This window comes from Ornithodoros turicata, chromosome 2 (genome assembly GCF_037126465.1).
Source record: "Ornithodoros turicata isolate Travis chromosome 2, ASM3712646v1, whole genome shotgun sequence".
Classification (NCBI taxonomy): Eukaryota; Metazoa; Arthropoda; class Arachnida; order Ixodida; family Argasidae; genus Ornithodoros; species Ornithodoros turicata.
This window is the reverse complement of record NC_088202.1, coordinates 109,118,959-109,126,512: the sequence shown is the minus strand read 5'-3', so window position 1 is coordinate 109,126,512 and position 7,554 is coordinate 109,118,959.

The window sequence follows — 7,554 nt, the reverse complement described above, 5'->3', positions numbered from 1 at the left end:
TGGAATGAAAATAGTGTTGTGCTTGATAATAAACTTTTACTCCTGCGAGATCATGGGTCATCTATAGTAACTCCAAGAGGAGCTCGCAAGTTCTTCTTGCTCCTCCATGTTCCATGTTCGCCTCCAACACCGTTTCTGTAGATATACACGCCGTTATCGTGACTTGCCGCTCTTGCGTCATGAATGGCCACGATGTGATGTTTCAGTTGGCGCCCGGACACTCTGGTACTGTAGGAAATACGGTACATGACGCTGCAGTGCTCCGGGAGCATCAACGTGCATCTCTGAATAATCGGAGGTATTTTATTCCTTTCGACGCACAGCACCGTCATGCTCTATTTTCAGTACTGGATTTTCTAAAGGACACTGGTCGCCCCCTTCTTCACACACTGTAGATGAACCGAACTCGTGTTGAACTCTTTTTCTTCTTGTGCAGTGACATTATCTGGTCATGAGGGGCAGTCATGTGCTACGGTGATTGTGTCATACTAAGAACTTGGATCACTATTCGTCCGCACTTCGTTTATTTCTTGTTTGCGGTGTTGTGACGTAATGAGTATGCTTCTCTTTCGACGGCGGCGAACCGGCAAGGGCCTCTGATTTCCTGGAAGAGCGCGATTCTCTTTGTTTCTTGCCATTGACCATGAGCTGACATTTCACGTTCATTCCTCCCTTTAGCAGTAGTTACCAGCTTCGACTTAACGTTCCCTTTAATGGTCGGCTGCTCTATAAGATAAGGGAAGCGGTGCCTCCTAACTGTTCGGAGTGTGGCTCAGTCGAGGATAGATAACACATCCTTTGGTCGAATGTGCGTTACTCTGGCGCTCGCAGTGCCCATGATTGTTTGCCCGAGACATGGAATAGCTGTCCATTTAATAGCTTGGCGTTTTTGAGCGCTTGAACCACATTCCTAACAATTTCTTAAAGGTATCGGGGCCGACAAGGTATTTTGAACCTTTGAGTTTGCGGTTCTTTTTCTTTTTGTACTTTAGGTTTTCTGATAGCGATACATAGGACAGAGCCTCGGAGATCAAAGTCGCTGTCACATTTGTCTTTCTTCAATTATCTGTTATTATTACCATCATTACTATTCTTACACCTTAATATTATATTTTAAGTTCTATGGGGTATGTGGCATTCATGGTGATAAAGGCTACATATCCGTGATTTTCTCCCTTCCATTTCCTTCCCCTCCGCTCTGTATCAAAGATCGCAGAGGTCGCAACCGTCCAAGGAAATGTGAGGAGTTTCGTGACCTTCTTATTTCGACCCTGTGTAGGCCTGATTCATTGCGCCACAGGCATGACGCTGCATAATAATACCTTTAGTTGTTCTCTAACGTCGTACGCGAGTGAGTTACTGCTCTGCCTCTTTATAAACTTGCTCTTCCGCTTCCCCTGTGACGTTGTCGTGTCTCTCCAAATGTCCTGCCTAAAGGCCGCCTAAGAATTCCACACTGTAGATAGGACATGCAGTTGTGGAGGCATATAGTCGCTCCTGTTGATGATCAAGCATGTTCACGCACTTGAAGGTGTTGTGCCTCTATAGAGGAAAGGGTGTATTCTTTCAGGCTGAAGATGTGGATACCTTGTAGTTTTAAGCGGAGTTTCAGATTACTGCTTGATTATTCTGCTAGCGCACGTTTTCGTGAATCAAAGGCAGAAGTGAGTAAATTGCTGTCAAAGTGTAATTGACTGCACCTGCAAATTATGTTGCCCGAATCGTGACACGTTACCAAATTATGTCCGCTTAATGTAGTTCATTAAGTACGTGAACTGCCAATAGGAATTTCTGTACCGGTCATGGCGTTGACGCAGATTTGTACGATAACAACAACAAATAAATCGTGACTATGACCTGGGGCGATTCACCACTGGAGAGCAGTTCACTATCCTATTATACGCGCAACATTAGATGTGAGATATGAGAATGAAGTTAAAGTTACGTGCATGTACAGCAGAGAGTCGAACCGAACCCGAACCCGAACCGAAAACCGTTATTAGCTGTTATTTTTGGCCGAACCGAAACTGAACCGAACGGAAAGAGTCGACGCCATCTTGCCGCTGAACCGGAACTAAACCGGTAAAAAAATACCGGTTACCGGTTCAAATAACGGTTCACACGGAATCAAGTGCGAAACTTCGGATGTTGTGCATGAACACAAAAACAATTTTTCGTATTTTCTCTTCATTTACTAGCTTCGTAGACTTCCTCCTGCTTGCCGAAAAAGTCGTGCCCTGCAACAATGATCTGGATTTTCTCGAGTCACGAAATAGCAACAGATAGTAACTGAAAACTGTTAGGACTATACTAATGTCGAAGGCATACACATGAATATGTATACGAATAAGGGATCACAGACAGTTTTGTGTAGTAGTCATTAAGTGACATATATAATAGTAATATACTAATCAGACTCAGCTATACACAGGGCGTCCACCCTGGCAGCAGAAATGATCGCTAGCACATAGCACCGTCAATGGGAGACTGACACTCTCCTATGGCGTTTGTCACAAACAGGCGCTGTATTGTAAGGTCAGTCCATTTGTAACACAAACCTGTCAGTTTTTCTTTGACAGCGCTATGTGTTCGAGATCATCTCTACCGTTATCGCAGGCATCCTGTATATAAGTCACTTGGAAATAAATACGAAAAAAAAAAAAAAAAATGCGAACACGCGGACCAAGCGACGGATATGTCGTCGGCTGTGCGACCTTCGGTCTTTCAGATTTTCTCTTCTTTGTTTGCTTTTTCTTTTTGTTTTGTCTTCTTCTGTGTTTTCTTTTGTGCAGTGCTATGCAAAAGCAAACTACCTGAACTCAGCTACAGCATGTGTGTGTGTGTACGATGCTGCAGGATAATTATATAATGTATATGCATGAACTTACTGAAGCACCTTACAAAGTAAAGGGCCAGGCATCCTCATGCGGGTAAGAATGAAAAGAACATACCAATATGGTTAGAGCATACCAATATATGCCGACATGGAAACACTGTGACGGTCAGTGATGATAGGATAACGCGCTTTTTACATGAAGACCCCGGGGCTCAGAATCGCAAACAAAGATGGTAACTGAAAACTGTTATGACTACTAATCATGGGCGTACTGAGAGGAGGGCAAGGGGGCGTGGTCCCCCTGGAACTCCAAGGTCGCTGTGAAAATAGTGCACTCTTTAGTCATAGGTCGTAATGATTATTCTCATTTGTCAAAATAGGGACCTCTGAACACCCACACAGTGCACAGCGTTCGCTTCCAGAAAATGATGTGGTAGGGGGTGGGGGTTTGCATTCTTGCCCCCTCCCCCTAGAAGCGCATTGTACTCCCCTTGAAAAAATCATGCGAACGCCCATGCTACTAATGTATAAGACATCCACATGAATATATATAAGAATTAGTCGGCAACGACAGTTTTGGGTAGCATTCATGAAGTTACATGTTTCATAATAATATACTAATCAGCCACCCTGCTGCTGAAATGGCCCACGGTGGCCACCCTAGCTGATGGAATGATCACTGAGATACAGCTCTTTGAAAGAGAAAATGACACTCTCCTTCCTACAACATTTGTGTTACAACCACTGCTTCATTGTAAGATGTAACATCATAGGAGAGCTGTCAGTTTTATTTATTTATTTTTTCTAGCGCTATGTGTTTGTGTTAGAGATCATTTCTGCAGTTACCGTGGGCATCCTATATATAAATGCGAATACGCAGACCAATCGATGCATATGTCGTCGGCTGTGCGACCTTCGGTCTTTCAAATTTACTCTGATTCGTCTTTCTTTTTCTTCTTCTGTTCTGTTATGTGTAATGCATTGCGAATGCAAACTACCCGAGCTCAGCTCTAGCACCTATCCGTGTGTACAACGCGTCTGTGAACTTACATAAGCCCGTTATACGCTAGCCACACTACAAACTTAACGAAACGGAATGCCGGCAAGTTCACCTCCTCACCAACCATCATCTTGCGTAGCGTCGTCCTCTCCCCCGGCTTGTGCAAAACGGGGGCGTGTTGAAAAAACGGTGTAATTCGGGATGATGGTTGGCGAGGAGGTAAAGTTACTGCAATTCCGTTGAATGCATTAAGGTTGCCGCGTGCCTAGGGTGCTAGAAAGTAAAGCACCAGCCACCCTCATGCTGGTCAGACTGAAAAGAACATGCCAAACTGGCTTTCTTTGTGGATTTCAAGTAAAAGCAGCTAAAACGACCATACTGACATAGTATTTAAAAATCGCCACTGGGTCGAAAATGAGTCGAACTCTATGTTTGCACTTGCTCTGTCTTTGTTCCACAGACACTTCACCCTAACACCGACATGGTAGCACAGCGGTGGTCAGTTCTGACACAATAATGCGCCTTTTAAACATAAAGACCCCGAGCTCACAATCGCACCATTCCAATCAAACTACCATGAAGCGTCGTTAGCTGATTAACCTATAGTCGCGATTCTGACTGGTAATGAATGATTTCAATTACTTAAATCACTTAGGTCAAGGTAGCAGGCCTGGTTGACTGTTATTCCTGGTGAGATTCTGCGAACTACCCGGTGGGTGAGTTAACCCTTGCGACATGAGCTACGTGCGGGGAAAGTCAACCCAAACCAGCAATTCATGGCTATGCTCCTCTTGTAGCCGCTACAAATCTTGTCTTTCATATCGCACAAACTCTTTCAAAATCCTGAACGACCACTGGCGCCTTCCTGTCCACTTCAAACACTGTAACACACACACGGAACCCTGTTTTAACCTGCCTGTTGTGCTTCATTCGCACCCGTGGCCCTTGAACCGGTTCGTGAACCGAACCATTTGGAAAGAACCGGTTTGAACCATTATAATTGCCTTCTGGAGCTGAACCGGAACCGAACCCTAATCACCGAACCTAAACCCGAACCGGACCTTTAAACATTTCGGTTCGACTCTCTGATGTACAGCAATTGAGCTCCCTTGTACAGTAACTTGAGTAGATTATTTAAGTTACCTATCTTAAATACTTTTGCGAGTAACTTGCTATATTGCAAATACTTTCAAAGGCAATTATTTACATATTTAACTTAAATGCTTTTTTCAATAAGTTCTACTCGTGATGTGATGTGATGTGATAGAAAAAGAAAAAAAAAATGGGGAGTCAAGTCGCGACAAAGTCAGACTGGCTACCCCAGACCACTTAGTCGCAGTTAGTCGAAATAAATAAAAAGAAGGAGAAAACCCAGTAGTTGGGGGCCGGAAGACAAACATCCCGAACTAGTGGGAACACTTGTCACAAACAAGGGACCAGAAAGTCTCACAAAATGTCAATCAGATAAGTTTCTTCGAGGAAACGTAGGAGCGCTTTCAACGCAGCCGCTTGATGATTCAATCGCTGAGGACCCAGGAGCTTTACAAGGTCAAATGGGCGGGCGTCCAGGCGAGCCAGGCTTATTTCTAGTGTCCTGCGACTCTCGGCATACTTGGAGTACCTGAGGAGGATGTGCTCTGTGTCCTCGACAACATCGCACTCACTGCAGTTTGGAGATGGGGACTTGGTCAGTTTGTAGAGCAACCGACCGCTGTACGGGACATACAGTCGGAGCCTGTGCAGGAGACACGCTGCTTGCCGAGGAAACGACGGAGGTACCTGGAAGCGTAGCTCGGGGTCGACCCTGTACAACAGCGAAGATCGAGCAGATCCTGTCAGCCAAGAAGAGTTGTACGTTTGTTGTCTCAGTTCACGTATCATTCTCTTTGCGTCCCCTATGGTGAAATAAATGGCCTTTGTTTGTACGTGACCGTGTTGAAGTGGTCGGCGCGCCAGCAGCATCCGCAGTCTCGTTACCTGCTATGCCACAGTGACCAGCAATCCATTGTAATATGATATCATGTCCCTGTGATACTGCAGCATCATATAGGTGCAGCACATCATGAACAATTAGGGCCAGAGACCCTGTGATAAGCATAGAAGCCAATGATTCTAGGCCACATTTGAAGTCACTGTACACAGACCACTGAGAACACGTGGGTTGAGAAATGATGAAGCTTAGTGCCAGATGGATCCCGTGGAGCTCAGCTGCTGAAGCGGAGGTGGTGTGTGACAGCAACTTCTACTCGTAATATAAGTTACTTTGAGGAAACTTCTCTGTCCGTGACACGGAGGTCGAGAAGTAGCTTGCGTTGACGTCATGCACTTCCCGTCTCCTGGCACTACGTGCGGCCAGTGGTTCCGGCTCTTTTTGTAATTGTACAGGCTTGATAATATTTTCCCAGCATTGCGTTAAGTGTAAACGTTATGAACCGTTAGCTAGACTGCAATAAAAACGAGACTTCTGGAGAATAATTTCTTTGTTCGAAAGCGCATTCTTTTAGTTTGTGAAAGGCTGGAGTTGCCAGGTGATCAAGCAGTTGACGTTCGCTGGCTGTCATTCAGTATAGGACGTATTCTTAAACCAAGCGACCTTTCATCTCATTATGGACTGATTCGTCACATGAAAAAGATTGCAAGGGGTGGGGGGATCTATTGGCAGAAAAAAAAAGGAAAGATAAAAGGGGAAAGGTCATCCATGCAGCGCGCCGGCTTGCTATTCCCTAAACAAAAAAAGAAATGAAACAAAAAAAATATTTTAAGATTTAGTAATACAAAAAGAAGCGCCATTTAATTAGTTCAATTACGCGAACTCCCTCTTTTTCTTTTTTTGTTCAAGCGAAGTCGCTCGATGGATAGTTGGATTCATCGACTTCCTACCTTTCTTCTCTTCCTACATATTATGAAATCTTCTTACGTATCGATTTTTCTTTTCTTTGACTCCGATGAGTTTTTACTTTTCGTCTCGGATTGAACGGGAAAGGAATGGGTAGCGCAGAAAGAGCTTTCCTGGGATCGAGTTTCGCGTTCGTTCCGTAGAAAATACAAAAATAAAGAAAGCAAATAATAATCACAGCCAAAAGCTTTTTCTGTAGCCATTAATCTAGAACACTATCGGCAACTACAACATTCGGTAATACATCTCCGCGATTGGATTGGTCCAGTGTTGGGTCTCTTTTGCTGTTTTGAGGTAATATCTTCAATAATTGTCAGAAAAATTGTAGTGACAGCCTTCATGCGTCGATATAAACAAACAAAGTTAAATGAAAATCGATATAAACAAACAAAGAAAAGAGAGAGCTCTACGTCAAAGGACCTAGTATTTCTGTACCAAGCAACACCACTAACGAAATGATGCGGGTAAGAGGGCGAGGAGGACCTCTACGTGACGCTATTTCCCAAATGGAGCGCGGATAGGGATGAATGCGTGCGTTTCATTTGGAAGATAAACACACACATTGAAATAATGGTACCGTTGTCCCACTCATGTGCACAAACACAGCAATTACACAATGCGAACATGTATACAATATGAGAAAGTACTCCGATATTTTATCACGACGTCAGGCAGTGTGTTAATGAACGTTGTCGAGATGTCATCTGAACGGGTGCTCCGATACACCTATAGTGTTACTGAGAAGTGTCTTATTGCGGGGGAACGTATTACGCGATACGAATATACAGTGCCCCGTTTCCGAGATTTCAAGAACAGCCAGGC